The sequence below is a fragment of the Protobothrops mucrosquamatus genome, unplaced genomic scaffold (genome assembly GCF_001527695.2).
Source record: "Protobothrops mucrosquamatus isolate PMUCROS unplaced genomic scaffold, P.Mucros_1.0 scaffold89, whole genome shotgun sequence".
Taxonomy (NCBI): Eukaryota; Metazoa; Chordata; class Lepidosauria; order Squamata; family Viperidae; genus Protobothrops; species Protobothrops mucrosquamatus.
The window spans coordinates 602,541-619,385 of record NW_015386465.1 but is presented as its reverse complement, the minus strand read 5'-3'; positions in this window follow the sequence as shown (position 1 = coordinate 619,385).

The window sequence follows — 16,845 nt, the reverse complement described above, 5'->3', positions numbered from 1 at the left end:
ACACTTCAAAGAACTTTCAGGCATGGTTTAACCTAAAAAGCCTTTATTAGTGTAAAAGGAGTGTCAGCACGGCATGGAGAATGCCAAGATCTGAATTTCCCTTCCTTTGCACATAACATTCCAGGCATTTCCCCTCCCCTATTTTGGGGTCATGATTCACATCTTCCAATTAACCTGGAGGGCAAAGATTCACTTCCGTTCCCTTCCGCGGGCTTTTCTCTCCTCTCTCTTTCTCATCTGAATTAACTCTAAAAGTACCAGACAGTTCTGCATATTTTGTCAAAGCAAGAATATTCAATATTAGCAGCGTTGACAGGCAGCTCTTAAAACCACGTACCCTCCGGTCGGTGGAAAAATCTCTCTCCACAGAACCGGTCCCTGGTGCCCAAAAGGTTGGGGACCTCTGCCCTAAACCATTTCAGACAAATGGTTGTCCATTCTCTTCTTAAAAACCTCCAGTGTTGGAGCACCCACAACTTCTGGAGGCAGGTTGTTCCACTGATTAATTGTTCTCACTGTTAGGAAATTTCTCCTTAGTTCTAGGATGCTTCTCTCCTTGACTAGAATAGAATAGAGCTGGAAGGGACATTTGAAGTCTTCTAGTCCATCCCTCTGCTCAAGCAGGAGAACCTATACCATCTTAGACAAGTGGCTGTCCAGTCTCTTCTTAAAAACCTCCAGTGATGGAGCGCCCACAATTTCTGAAGGCAAGCTGTTCCACTGGTTAATTGTTCTAACTGTCAGGAAATTTCTCCTTAGTTCTAGGTTGCTTCTCTCTTTGGTTAGTTTCCATCCGTTGCTTCTTGTTTTGCCTTCAGGTGCTTTGGAGAATAGTTTGACTCCTTCATCTTTGTGGTAGCCCCTCAAATATTGGAACACTGCTGTCATGTCACCCCGAGTCCTTCTCTTCATTAAACTAGACATACCCAATTCCTGCAACTGCTCTTCATAAGTTTTAGCCTCCAGCCCACTAACCATCCCTTTGTTCTTCTCTTCACTCTTTCCAGAGTCTCAACATCTTTTTTTAGATTGTGGTGACCAAAATTGGATGTGGTATTCCAAGATTCAAGTTTAAAGCAGCCCTTCAGCATAATGAATAAAACTAAGGTATTTGTGGAATGAAATAGTTCACTGTCCTCTTTAATTTCTTAAATAAATAACTCACTCCACGAAAAATCTGTCAACCTGGTGCATGCCTTCCACCAGGCCATTAGTACATTTTCTTGACAGTTTATTAAAGTTTCACCCAGAAGTTTCACGGATTAGTCTAAATAGGTTATTTTGCTTTAACATCAGAATTCCAAATTCCTTTTTTTTCCCTCCCAAAGAACAATATTTAAACAAATGGGATTGAAGTAGTATTCATTCATCATCATTTGACTGTGAACTTGCAAGATGCCAAAGCACTTGTAGAATCTCTAGTAATTGAAAGCAACAGTAAATTACATTTTAAACACTCATCAAGGTGAGACAAAGAGGCTGCTTAGTGCTTCCACATACGCTCTTGTTAGGAAACGTGCCAACAGTCGGTAAATGTGAAAATTCAGATATGTTGTTAGTTCGGAATCTCCCTTCCCTCTGCATACATCTTGAATGATTTGCAATCTTGGTTATGAAAACACGATCAACAAAATAAATGAGGTTTCCTCTTGACATTTGACAGAAATGTTTCCTCTGCTAATGCTGTCATAATTTTAGAGCTCTCCTGGAAAATGATTAGGGAAAGCTCATGGATGCTACTAGCAAATTTTTTACCAGGTAGCAAAAAAAACCTGAGCTAAATAGTAGCACTGTCTAATCCTCATCTATCCTCCCAAGCAAACATTCAATGAATTGAAATTCATAGTCATCTTTACTTCAATGATGCTTACCCCAGAGAGACATAGTTCATCTCTGTTCTGATTTGGATTGGCTTTCAAGAGTGCTCAAGACCCCAATTTGGCTCACACGGTGTCAATCCAAATATTATTCAGTGCTTGTTTACAGAGACCATTTTCCAATGATTTTGCAGACAGTGCCTTCATTTCAAATGAGTTCCCTGGCACAATTTCAATGTTGTTGTTGTTAGTTGCGAAGTCATGTCCCACCCATCGCGACCCCATGGACAACGATCCTCCAGGCCTTCCTGTCCTCTACCATCTTCTGGAGTCCATTTAAGCTCACGCCTACTGCTTCAGGGACTCCATCCAGCCACCTCATTCTCTGTCGTCCCCTTCTTCTTTTGCCCTCCATCTTTCCCAGCATTAGGCTCTTCTCCAGGGAGTCCTTCCTTCTCATTAGGTGGCCAAAGTACTTGAGTTTCAACTTCAGGATCTGGCCTTCTAAAGAGCAGTCAGGGTTGATCTTCTCTAGGACTGACCGGTTGGATCGCCTTGCAGTCCAGGGGACTTGCAGGAGTCTTCTCCAGCACCATAGTTCAAAGGCCTCAATTCTTTGGCGCTCAGCCTTTCTTATGGTCCAACCTTCACAGCCATACATTGCAACTGGGAAAAACATGGCCTTGACTATACACACTTTTGTTGACAGGGTGATGTCTCTGCTTGTTAGTATGCTGTCTAGATTTTAATATGCTACTTTTAAAAGGTAACAGTTTCCCCTGTCCAGTCATGTCCAACTCGAGTGGCAGTGCTTATCTCGATTTCTCAGCTGAGGGAGTCAGTGTGTTCTGAAGAAACTTCCATGGTTATGTGGCCGGCATTATACACTGAGGCATATGGAACGCTGTTACCTTCCCATCGAAGTGGTACCTATTTATCTATTTGCATTTGCATGTTTCCAAACTGCTACCGTGTTTCCCTGACAATAAGACTGGGTCTTCTTTTTTGTCTCCAAAAGAGACACAGGTCTTATTTTCAGGTGGGTGTCTTACTCACCTCCAGCATCGACAGCCCAGCCCAGCTGGTCCACTTCTTCTGGGACCAAAGTTCTGCAGCTGCATTCTGGCCTGCATTTGTAGTCAGGCCTTTCCAGAAGGCCTATGCAGCCGAATACCGAAATATGGATTGAATCTACCTCAGTCCTCGGCTGCAGATGTCTTGCAGAACCAAGCTAGGGATTGAATCTATAGCTCGGTTCTTGGTGGCAGAGGTCTTCAAGAAAGGCCCGTAACTGAGAAATGCAGGCCTGGCTGCAAAAGACGCCTCAGAAGAAGTGGGTCGGTGAGGGGAGGCCTGGCTGCGAGGTAAATGGATGTGGGGCACACAGGGCAGATCCAAACCCCCCACCCTAGCTTGATTTTTAAGTGTGTGCCTTGCCCCAAAACTAGGGTTTGTTTTCGGGGTTGGGCTTATATTAGGCCCATCCCTTAAAATCAAGCTAGGGCTTATTTTTAGGGTAGGCCTTACTTTCAGGGAAACAGGGTAGGTGGGTAGGAGCTGGAGCAAGGAACAGGAGCTCATCCTGTCGTGCAGAACTCGACTCTCGAATCTGGACTGTCAGCTTTCCAGTTGACAAGTTCAGTAGCTCTCGGGTGTCAAACTTACTTTGTGATGTGTCACAATATATTGTGACTTTTTTCACATTGCCAGAGCTGGGGTGGGTGCGGCCTCTGCACGATGCAACCAGCGTGCGGGCCGGCAGCTTGACACCCCTGCTCTAACCACTGAGCCATCACACACACACACACACACACACACACACACACACACACACACATTATGCTACTTTTTAAATAGATAAAACTTTGTCAACCCGCAGAATTCCTAAACTTTCCCGGCCATTAACATAGTTTAAAATATTTTGTTCTGGTTGTTTTTGTTGCTGTTATTATTTAATGTTCTAATCGCTCCAGCTGTGAACTCAGCACACAGAAAAATAAGAGAGTAGCAGAGAAGGAGAGAGAGAGAGATGAATGAGATACTTTATCCATTCTAAGCGAGCAGGAAAATCCCTCCTTAAAACTGACTAATGGGGATTATTCTCAACATCATTTGAAAAGAAAACCAGAGAAATGCGCTGGTCATGGAATAATTTGCTTAGCAGCCTTGCAGCTTGCACGGTGTTGACACATCTTAGCAAGGATGCTAAGAAGGTTACTCCTTGCCCCACTTTGCCCCATGTTTGGCGTCGGGAGAATTTTAAGGGGCAAAATGGATTCCTTAAACCTCTAAACTGCTTAAGGAGCCCTTCTAATCCAGCAGTTCTCAACCTATGGGTCACGACCCCATTTGGGGTCAATTGACCATTTCACGGGGGTCGCCAAGCAAGGCTGTCCGCCATTTTTTTCCCCTTTTCCGGCAGGTGCCTTACCTCCCTTGAGCTGGGCCAGCTGGTGGTCGGCCTGCTCCGTCTCTGCCGCTTGCCAGCTATGCCTCGGCTAGCGCAGGGGGCGCTCCCGGGCAGGGAAAGTCCTCGACTTACGACCGTTTGGGTAGTCCTCGACTTACAACCGGTTTAGTCCTCGACTTACGACCGGCTTAGTCCTCGACTTACGACTGGTTTAGTCCTCGACTTACGACCGGTTGGGGTCGCGGCATTAAAAAGGTTGAGAACCACTGTTCTAATCCTTTAAAATCTCCCATCAGAATGGGATCCTGGCCTCGTCTCCATTTGGAATCCTTGGCCTTCTTTTGGAAGACTGAAGCAGCTTTGACTTGTACTCTTTTGGCAAGATCACCTCTTAATCAGCATGCCTGACAGGTGAAAAGTGGAAGCACTGCAAGACTGTTAAGACCCACGCATTCCAGCCTCATTCCCTACAAAGCCCCAGGCCTCTCCAGTGGGAATGCTCATTGATCTTCCAGGGCAATTAAAATGTTTGGCTTCTCTTTCTAGGTTATATTTCCAATTTAAGCTTAGATGTGTTGGGGCTTCTTACCAGTCAGACCATGTACAAGGGCAAAGAGCAGTGGTTTTGTAATACAGATACAAACTCGATCAGTGTTCCAGAAAGTAGCCTACCAGCGAGAAGACCCCACAACAGGAATTGTGATGAGGCTTTCACAACAGCATTGCTTGGGTTGTGAGCTGGTTCTTACCTAGCAACCACCTCTGAATATTTTTTGACTCTAATTTCTCCTTGTCTTCTCGCCAGTTGATCTTGTGGGATCTGCCCTCTCTTTTTCACCTCTCTGGTGCCAATGGGCTAGGGCTGGAGAGAGGACCTTTTGATCAAGTAGTAGAAGCCATATCTTGGGTGGGCATGATAGAGTAGACTGCTGGCTCCATGATGAGTAGTGTCTCAAGCAAAAGTTCCTCCTGGTTCTTTTTTTTTAAATAAATAAGGCTCTCCCCCTGGGGGTCGGTTGGCGACCCCCAGGGGGAGAGCCTTCTCGGTTGGAGCCCCCACCCTCTGGAACGAACTACCCCCAGAGATCCGGGTGATTCCGGATCTCCCCTCCTTCCGCCGCGCCCTCAAGACATGGCTATTTCAGCTGGCAGGACTGGCCTAAGGGGTATTTTAAATTTGGTTTTTAAATAACTTTTAAAAAAAGGAAGAAAAGGCCCATATTAATATTTCTTTTTAACTACATTTTAAATTTTGTATATTGTATTGATTGTTTTGTTTTAAACTGGCTGTAAGCCGCCCTGAGTCCACCAGGAGAAGGGCGGGGTATAAATGTAATAATAAAAAAAATAAATAAATAAAAAATAAATATTAAGTTTCTAGTTTTACAATCAAATACTTAATAGACAACATGTCGTCTGGGTCCATTAGTAATTCAGTGGTCTATATTAACATCTTCAATCTAGATCCAATATTACACCATCAAATGTTTCCTCGCTTCTTCCAGTAGTAGCTGTTTTCCCCTACTAGGCAAATACAATTCTTATTGTTATTAGTAAATATACAATTGAATATCAACACCTTTGTTACATTTTTTTCATCATATCAATAATGTCAGTTTTTTTTCTAACCAAGAGATATCTTAATTGCATTTGCACTTAATATCCCTATGTTCAATCAGTATCCTGTTTTTGCTTTTTTTTTTTTTAATTTTAATTTCCCATCAGTGTTCAAAATGTCTCTATTGTTTATAATTTCAAAGTAAGTTATATTTGGGTAACCAAAAGCTTCCCTTCTTCAAACTTCTTAGCATTTTCCTGTTTCATATCAAGGGCTAATATTCTAATTACAAATCTTATCTTTCTAATTATGGTAGTGCATCTATTTCTAGCAATAATCTGTTCTCCACCATATTCAACCATCTAGTTAATAATATAATATCCCATCTAATGGATCAAAACCTCTATTTTCTTCAGTCTTACCTCCTGGTTCTCTGCTGTAATCAATTATGCTCTCCTTGGTTTGCTGTAAAAATCAGGTCAGGCTTTGCATTATCTACATTATCTTGGGAATTCCTGGATCCTATGGGTGGAAAGCGAGTTAAGATATTTCTTCTTTAAGATCAAGAAAGCAGACTGTGATGGAGACTGAAGTTGCCTTTCAAAGTTTTCCTCTTTCTATTTTTTTTCCACCTCCTCATCCTGTGTGCTCTGCAGCTACTTTTGAAATCATTATCACCATTTTAAACTGTCCCTGATGGTCTTTTTTCTTTCACCAGAGCAGGAATAATAATGATGATGATGATGATGATGATGATGATGATGATGATGACGACGACAACGATGACGATAATAATAATAATAATAATAATAATAATAATAATAATAATAATAACAACAACAACAACGACGATGATGATGTTGGAAGGGACCTTGGAGGTCATCTAGTCCAACCCTCCACTCAGGCAGGAAACCCTATACCATTTCGGACAAATGGCTGTCCAGTCTCTTCTTAAAAACTTCCACTGTTGGAGCATTCACCACTTCTGGAGGCAGGTTGTTCCACTGATTAATTGTTCTCATTGTTAGGAAATTTCTCCTTAGTTCTAGGATGCTTCTCTCCTTGACTAGAATAGAATAGAGCTGGAAGAGACCTTTGAGGTCTTCTAGTCTATCCCCCTGCTCAAGCAGGAGAACCTATACCATCTCAGACAAGTGACTGTCCAGTCTCTTCTTAAAAACTTCCATTCACCGCTCCTGGAGGCAGGTTGTTCCACTGATTAATTGTTCTCACTGTCAAGAACATTCTCCTTAATTCCAGTCTGGTTTGGAAACATCACCGCTTCAGACAGGAAGGTGGTGAAGAGAGTGGTGAGGACAGCAGAAAATATTATTGGCAGTTGAGTCCTTTCTATCCAGGACATGGCATGTAAGTGTTGCTTGAACAGGGTCTGCAAGATTGTCTGGGACGCTACACATCCTCTTCACGACCTGTTTTCCTTGTTACCTTCTGGGAGGAGGCTTCGTGGTTTTGTTCCATACAGTGTCAACCTTGTGAACTCCAAAGCTTCCTCCTTCTGCTACATATTGAAGATGAACAGTGATTAATATTTATATGTTACTTATATGTAAGGATGTAGGTCTATACATATGTTGTATATAGTATGTTTAAATATGTGTTATGTATGTGTACACTTTGAGAGCAAGCAACTAAATTTCATTTTTAATGTGTGCCATTGTGCCCATAGGAAAAAATGACAATAAAGGTTATCTATCTATCTATCTATCTATCTATCTATCTATCTATCTATCTATCTATCTATCTATCTACCTACCTACCTACCTACCTACCTATCTATCTATCATCTCTATATCTATCTATCTATCTATCTATCTATCTATCTATCTATCTATCTATCTATCTATCTATCTATCTATCTATCTATCTATTTATCTATCTATCTATCTATCTACAGTATCTATCTATCTATCTATCTATCTATCTATCATCTCTATATCTATCTATCTATCTATCTATCTATCTATCATCTCTATATCTATCTATCTATCTATCTATCATCTCTATATCTATCTATCTATCTATCTATCTATCATCTCTATATCTATCTATCTATCTATCTATCTATCTATCTATCTATCTATCTATCTATCTATCCATCCATCCATCCATCCATCCATCCATCCATCCATCCATCCATCCATCCATCCATCCATCCATCCATCCATCCATCCATCCATCCATCCATCTATCTATCTATCTATCTATCTATCTATCTATCTATCTATCTATCTATCTATCTATCTATCTATCTATCTATCTATCTATCGGGTGTATTCATACAAAGGGTAATACTTCAGGAGCTTGGCTTGTTGCTGGCTGCCCTAACCAGCAAATCCTGAACAGGACAAGGAAAAGATTCAGTCCTAATTGATGTAGACAACTCATGTCTGCAGCAGGCATGAAATAATTGAGCAGCAAGAAAGAAGCTGATGAGGAAAAACCAAGGAATTTAAACCCTTCTGCCATTTATTTTACAAAAGTGAAATGGGGAAGGAGAAAGAGAGAGATTGCAGCGTGGGCTGGAAGAAAGAGATCTGAGAATATTTGAAGCATTCCCCACTCAGAGAACTTAAACCAGAAGGAGAAAACAGGATTAGGTGCAGTTGGCCTACGGCCCTTTGACAGAAGTGATTCAACTTTTGATCCCATTTTTTTTTGAGGATGATGTTTTGTGTAGAGGATACTTCAGTCTCTTCTCTTGTTGAGGAAAAATTTTTTTTTTTTCTGTTTCTGATGGACCACGCCAAAGGATAGTCTGGATCTTGAAGTTTCAGAAGCTTTGACTTCTGGCAAGGTAGAAAATGGGGAAGAGGAAATATTTCTAAAGGAAGGTGATCATTCATTGCTTTAGCGACTTATTCATTCTTCTCCCATGGACGATGCCTTGACAATTCTATTCCAGGCGTTGTTAGGGCACCTCTATGCCTGATCATTTTTAATTGATCCAGGAGTGATGATGATGGTTGGACATCAGGGGTCCTTGTTGCTCTCCGAGCTTAGTTAATAATAATAATAATAATAATAATAATAATAATAATAATAATAATAATAATAATAATAATAATAATAATAATAATAATAATAATAATAATAATAATAATAATAAAGTTGGAAGGGACCTTGGAGGTCATCTAGTCCAACCCCCTGCTCAGGCAGGAAACCCTATACCATTTCGGACAAATGGCTGTCCAGTTTCTTCTTAAAAACTTCCAGTGTTGGAGCATTCACCACTTCTGGAGGCAGGTTGTTCCACTGGTTAATTGTTCTAACTGTCAGGAAGTTTCTCCTTAGTTCTAGGTTGCTTCTCTCCTTGGTTAGTTTCCATCCGTTGCTTCTTGTCCTGCCTTCAGGCGCTTTGGAGAATAGCTTAACTCCCTCTTCTTTGAGGCAGCCCCTGAGATATTGGAACACTGCTATCATGTCACCCCCCTTGTCCTTCTCTTCATTAAACTTTACATACCTAATTGCAGCAGCAGTTCCTTATATGCTTTAGCCTCCAGTCCCCTAATCATCTTTGTTGCTCTTCTCTGCACCCTTTCTAGAGTCTCAACGTCTTTTTTACATCGTGGTGACCAAAACTGGATGCAGTATTCCAAGCGTGGCCTTACCAAGGCATTGTAAAGTGGTATTAATACTTCACGTGATCTTGATTCTATCCCTCTGTTAATGCAGCCTAGCACTGTGTTGGCCTTTTTGGCAGCTGCAGCACATGGCTGGCTCCTGTTTAAGTGATGGTCCACTAAGTGATTGTCCACTCAGTTGTTCTCTGAGCTTGGTTGCAGAAAGCACCAAGGACCTCTCATTTCAACCCAGAGTTTCAAATATTCTCCTTTATAGTTGGATTTATTCTTCTCAACTCTCTTTAGGGTGGTGAGGAAAGCCTTATGAGAGCAGGGGCCAGGGAGGCATCTGGGACCCAATGTTTGGGGTCTACCCTGTTACACAAATGTATCCCTTCTCTAACCCATAGCTCTTGTTCACGTATCACTGGTGCAACCTTCATTTCACATTCTCCTCCATGATTATTTTTTTTCCTGGAAAACAGAATTATATCTTATTTTCAAACTAATACATTTTGGGTTGAATCCGAAGATTGCTTCTCTGAACAAGAGGGTCCATCTTTAATCCTTCCCGTAGCTTCTGCTGGCAGACGAGTTTTGATTTCCCAGCTCCTACTTAATATTCCTCTCACTCAATGTACTTTTGCAACAATATCACTTTTCATCTTTTCCTAGACCTTGAAAGTGAGAGAGGAGGGTATATGCCTATTAAGTACAATTTTTTTTTTAATCTTGACGGAGTTCCTCCCTCTTCTCCAAATAATTGCATTGTTATACTCATTCACATTCTTTTATAACTGTCAGGTGCTACTTTTTGATATGTGGCACCAGGCAGGCATCAGATGTAATCAAGAGCTCTTTCTGCACAACCTAATTTCAGCTAATTTTGAAAATAAGCTGAACATAGGTCATTCCTTTATCTTCAAACCAGTCTAGGAGTCGCCTGTGTGCTATATCATTTGTAAAATTCTATTAAAATAATATTCTTTCAGTCATTTTACTTTCAAGAGGGGGGAAAATATCCTTCTATTAAAAAAAAATGAAAGGCCTAAGAAAACATGCAACCACACCTGGCGCTGTTAACGGATGTGTTTAATAATACAATAAAGACCTGCCTGAATTTTTTAAATTTGAAAACAGGCCATTATTTTTTTTTCAAAAGCATCTTTTTCCTTGAATTTTGCACTGAGAGAGAAGATAGTCACGCAAACCCAGATGCAGCTGTTTTAAAGGGTTCCCAAGAGATGCCTCATATCTACTTACATCAGGCGTGTCAAAGTGGTGGATCCCCGGGCCAGATGCGTCACGTGCAGGCCACGCCCACCACAGTTCCGCAAAGGCAAAAAAAAAATCACGCTACGTCATGTGACACAATCGAATTTGGCACCCATGATTTACTTGCACTCCAAATCACATTTTCCCCTTCAAATGCAGACCTCTACACAGCTGTAACTAAGAACAACTGAGTCATCCACCTAGACCAATGGTGGCAAACCTATGGCACATGTGCCAGAGGCGGCACGCAGAGTCCTCTCTGTGGGCACATGCGCCGTTGCCCCAGCCCTGCCTCCCCCCTGACTCCCTTCTCACCATCAGCCCCCCAGAGGAGAGTCACCCCCGGCACAGCCTGTGTGGAGTAGTGTAACCAAGGACATGGCAGCCAGGCAGTGGGAACAAGACTGCAGCCTTGCGCCCCGTCGCGTGCAGATAATGCTGTGGGTGGAGGGCGTGCCTGCCATGGCACTGCAGGGCCGCCTGGGCAATCTTCAGCAGCCATGGAGGTGGGTGAGACAGGGGTGGGGCATTTTTTGGGCACTCGTTGTCTAAAAGGTTCTCCATCTCTGATCTAGACTCACATTAGTGCAAGCTAAGGTTGCTTCTGTTGCACTGGTTTTTGAATCACAGTGGCACAAGTTTTTTCCTTTTATCTACGAAGATAAGAGTTTATGGCATAGCTATAACTGAAATAGATTTCTAGCTCACATTATATATATCACATTTTAGCACACTCCCACTTACCCTATTTGTGAAACATGGGTGATTGATGTCATATTAGGAATGCACAATCATTAATTTATGGTACATTTGGAACCGTTTCAAGTAAGACCATGTCTTCAATGTTTTTTTTCCAGTTGAAGATGGTCGTTTCTCAAATTGTTCTGGTGCTTTCCATTCCTTTCAATGTTGTGTTGGTTCAGATATATTACTTATTCACAGTTCTCTGGAGGAAATTTGTTATTGAAACAAGTTTGACAGTTTGCATGTCCTAACAGATTAGCTCTGTGTTTTCAACATCATGAGTCTTTCAAAGAGGAAGAAGACAAGTCAATTTTGCCCTTCCAGGCCCAGCTTGGTTTCTCTCTCTCAGAAACCTCGACTTTTGCTGGCTTAATAATAACCATTTTTTAAAAAAGAAAAATATTGGCTTCACTTCCAGCAAAAAATGTTTTTAAGACTCAACTTTCAGCTTGGCGTTAACTGCAGCTGCAAGGAGAGCACTGGTTCATGAGGTTAGGACACTGAGCTGATGATCGGCAGGCTTGCATTCTAGGTTACTACAGGATGGGGTAAGCTCCTGTCATACCCTCCAGCTCCTTCAGACCCAGCTGTTTGAATGTGGGTGAGCATGAATAGATAGATGGGTACCACTTTGGTAGGCAACTTAACAGGGACATGAAAGGAGCCCCCAACTGGGCATCCCCCAGGCAACAGTGATACACCTGTCATGTGTCTGATTAACAAAACACTTAAAAGGACTTTCAGGCATATTTTTATCCTAAAAGCATTTATTAAGGTTACAGAGATGTCAGTACGGCATGGTGGAAATGCTTAGATCTGAGATCCTTTTCCATTGCACATACATTCCAGGCATTTTTCCCTCCCCTATTTTGGGGTCATGGTTCACATCTTCCAATTAACTTGGAAGATGTGATTTACTTCCAGTTTCTTTCTCCCGGGCTTTCCGTATTCTCCTCCCCTTTCACTGTTGCCTGATTTAACTATAAAAATACCAGACAGTTCTGCATATTGTCAAAGCAAGAATATACAGTATTTGCAGCGTTGACAACACCATACAAAACTCTCAATCTGGAAGCACTTCAGTGCTCCTGACGTGACTGTAGTAGTAGTAGCAGTAGTAGCAGTAGTATTAACCTCAGCTCAGTCAGCAGCAAATAGAAGATGAGCGAGAAACTCTCCATAGTATACAAATCCTTACCTTCTGGTAAAGCGGCCTCCCCAATTTAAGACCTTTATGATATGCTGAATTAAATCCCACCTCTCCTTCCAGCAGAAACCAAGGGGCACCAGGTGAAAAAATGGATTTATAAAATGTTCTACTGTTCTAGAAAACCTCTTGGCCATGGGTTGGGATCTGCTTCATTTGTACAAATATTGCATGCACGTTCCAGATTTCATAGACACAACTTTGCCCCGTCAATGCTGTTGGATGGATCAATAGAGAAAAAAAAAGCCACTGTTTTTATTAACCCTTAATTATCATATTATTTTGACTGGAGCTGCCTCTGTTGTTAGAGCTGTCGTACGCACATATCTTTTTTTTATTCTTCCACAGTGCCAAGAATAGCTCTGATTCAATTTATCGGTTTATCCTTGTTAAGATAACAACTTGCTAAAGATCGGTTGCAAAAAAAAAAAAAAAAAAAGAACAGCTACCTAACCAAAAGTAGACACCTTTTGAGTCAACCTTCATATTGAACTGAAGTCAATATGAAGTCCACTAATAGCATAGGAAGTGGTCAAACACAGTGGCCAATCACAACAACAGTACTTTAGTTTGAAACCAGCTTTCTTACTGATTGTGCCCCCTGTTCACAAAAGACACTTAACTTGGATGCAGTGTCATTTGAATATCCTAACCCAATTAATTGACTCTTCCAGGGTAACAATTAAACTTTGGCTGGTGAGGGTGGGTGGGCATCAAGTCATTTTTTCCCCACTGAATTAATTGTATCATGAAAATATGCTGTTTTTCTTTCTGCCTCCCGCATTCAAGTGAACAGTTTGGCAGGAATATACTGAAATATGAATACGGGAGAATGTAACATTTATAGTCTAATTATTCTGCCTATATGAATTTCACTCCAGATTTAAGGCTTCTGCGTTTGTTCTGCATTAATGCCCTACTCTTTGATTATTATAACTTAACATTGAATGTATTTATTTATTATGGTAGATTCATATCCTCCTTCTCTCCCTGGAAATCAAAGCCCATCTCACCCTAACAATTGCAAATTAAAACATAACGTGGATGAGAACACGTTTACACATGCATGTGTGAAAGCCCAGCTGCCATTTTGCGTATGTGTAAATTACAGATAGTCCTTGACTTACAATCATTTGTTTAATGACCAGTCCAAGTTACAACAGCGCTGAAAAAAATGACTTGCAGTTACTATCTTCATAGCATCAGTTACAGCATCCCCACAGTTATGTAATCAGATTTGGGCACTTAGCAACCAGCCTGTATTTACAATGGTTCCAGCATGAGACATGGTGGTGCAGTGGTTAGAATGCAGTACTGCAGGCTACTTCGATTCTCACCCGTTCAAAGTTTACTTAGCCTTCCATTTCTCTCCAGTTTCTGGCATGCCATGGTCTGGTGCCGTTCCACAGAGCCCTGTTCTAGTGTCATGTGAATGTCTTTTGAAACCTTCCTAGCCAGCTTCTGACAAGCAAAGTCAATAGAAGAAGTCATATTCACTTAACAACCTCATGATTCACTTAACCATGGCAAAAAAGTCATAAAATCAGGTGCAACTCATTAATTTGGCCCTGCTTCGCAATGGAAATTCTGGTACCCATTGTCATAAAACAAGGACTATCTATCTATCTGTCTGTCTGTCTGTCTGTCTGTCTGTCTGTCCGTCCGTCCGTCCGTCCGCCCGCCCGCCCGTCCATCTCCATCTCCATCTCCATCTCCATCTCCATCTCCATCTACATCTACATCTATATCTATATCTATATCTATATCTATATCTATATCTATTAGGGGGAATTCTATACTTTTACTATAGGGGTTGGGATTGGGATTTAGTCAGAGCTGATTTTGGTTTCATACGTGCCGGGGTGATGTACTCAATAAAGTTTTACATTCAGAGATCGGATTGTCTCAAAAGTGTTTGCTTGGTTGGGTTCATCAGTGGGAACCTTGACATTGGCATTCTGATATATTTCCCATTTATTTTCTATTGATTCAAATTTCTACCAGTATTACCGCATCTATGAACCACATTTTTTCCTCTTTTCCCCCCCCTGTCATAGTGAATAATGCTTGGGGTCATCTGTTTTAGGTGTCCGTCAGTCAAGATTTTAAAACACCACAAGATTTGCTTTCCTCCTTTTCTAAAAATTTTACAAGTCCAACAGTTTTGGCTATGACAATAAAGTCATACTTTTTACCTGCATTTCAGCAACGGATTTCTGCAACGTTTTCATGGCATCACCTATGAGCAGTCTGGACAATTTTGTTTATAGCTCACTAATCAAATGACCCATAGTTTCATCTTTGCTCTTACACAGTCAATATTTGCTAACATTTTGAAATATGTTTAGGATAGGTTCTAAAATATGCCTGGTTTGGATGTTGTTGATTTGCATAGCCAGTTCTTGAACTGTCTTGACTGTGTCTTCGTTTTATTTTATTTTTTAGTATTCCAGTTTTCGACTACTTTTCAGTCAGTTTTGATTTGTTTGTTGTGTAATATCGTGGCTATATCAACCACAAAGACATTTAGATTTCCAGGCATTAATTTAGCCTTCAGTCACTTCCTGTTTTGAAATCTCCTTCTATTTCTGTTATCTCCAGCATTTAATCTTTATTAATTTCCACCAGTACAAATTCTTTCCTATACCTGATATAATCACTAAACTATTTCCCTTCCTTCACTGTTTGCTTTATTGGGAATAATCCCTTCAACCATTACTTCTGACAAACAGAGCTTGTCAGCATCGCTTCGGTGGGAAATATGCTTCATGGTCATTAATGTTCTTGTTTTGTTATCAAACATGTCTAATTCAGGTAATATCCAATCAATTATAAGTACAGTATATCTAATAATTAACATAGCCCAAATGGTTTTGGCTTAATTACATTCCCTGCACTTAATTTTGTTTTTGTTTATTGATTTTGATCTGTTTTATATAGAGCTAGCATTTATATAGTCAGTTAGAAGCTTTAATTAATCTTAAGTACTTGTATCTTTCTTCTGGTACCACGGTCTTATGGTGTTTTTATTCATTAGCTTTACTCCATCTTCATCAACAATATTGCTGACTTTAATTGCAAAAGATGCCCTTTGAATTGCTTCCATGTATCTTCACTGAATAATAGAATATGAAGATTTGATGCATTTTAAGCCCAATAGCAGAGTTGGAAGGGACCGTGGAGGTCTTCTAGTCCAACCCCCTGAGCAAGATCCTGGCCTAAACCATTCTGGAAAAAACGCTGTCCAATCTCTTCTTGAAAACCTCCAGTTTTGGAGCCCTCACAATTTCTGGAGGCAAGTCATTCCACCGATAAAGTATTTTAACTGTCCGGAAAATGACTTTATTACCTGGAATGCATGGACAATGTTCAGTAATGATTCAAAGTGGTGCTTTTGATTTTGCAAAAGATTTTAGGTCATTCAGGTAAAGCAATTTGATTATTTTTGGACATTGCTTTGAGAGCTAAGAAGTAGCCATGTTTGGCTACTACTACTACTACTGCTACTACTACTACTACTACTACTACTACTACTACTACTACTACTACTACTACTACTACTACTAATAATAATAATAATAATAATAATAATAATAATAATAATAATAATAATAATAATAATAATGTTGGAATGGACCTTGGAGGTCATCTAGTCCAACCCCCTGCTCAGGCAGGAAGCCCTATACCATTTCAGACAAATGACTGTCCAGTCTCTTCTTAAAGACTTCCAGTGTTGGAGCATTCACTGCTTCTGGAGGCAAGTTGTAGAATAGAATAGAATAGAATAGAATAGAATAGAATAGAATAGAATAGAACAGAACAGAACAGAACAGAACAGAACAGAACAGAACAGAACATAATAGAATAGAATAGAATAGAATAGAATATATGGAATAGAATAGAATAGAATAGAATAGAATATAATATAATATAATAGAATAGAATAGAATAGAATAGAATAGAATAGAATAGAATATATGGAATGGAATAGAATAGAATAGAATAGAATAGAATAGAATAGAATAGAATAGAATAGAATAGAATAGATGGAATGGAATAGAATAGAATAGAATAGAATAGAATAGAATAGATCTGGAAGGGACCTTGGAGGTCTTCTAGTCCAACCCCCTGCTCAGGCAGGAAGCCTTATACCATTTCAGACAAATGGCTGTCCAGTCTCTTCTTAAAGACTTCCAGTGTTGGAGCATTCACTGCTTCTGGAGGCAGGTTGTAGAATAGAATAGAATAGAATA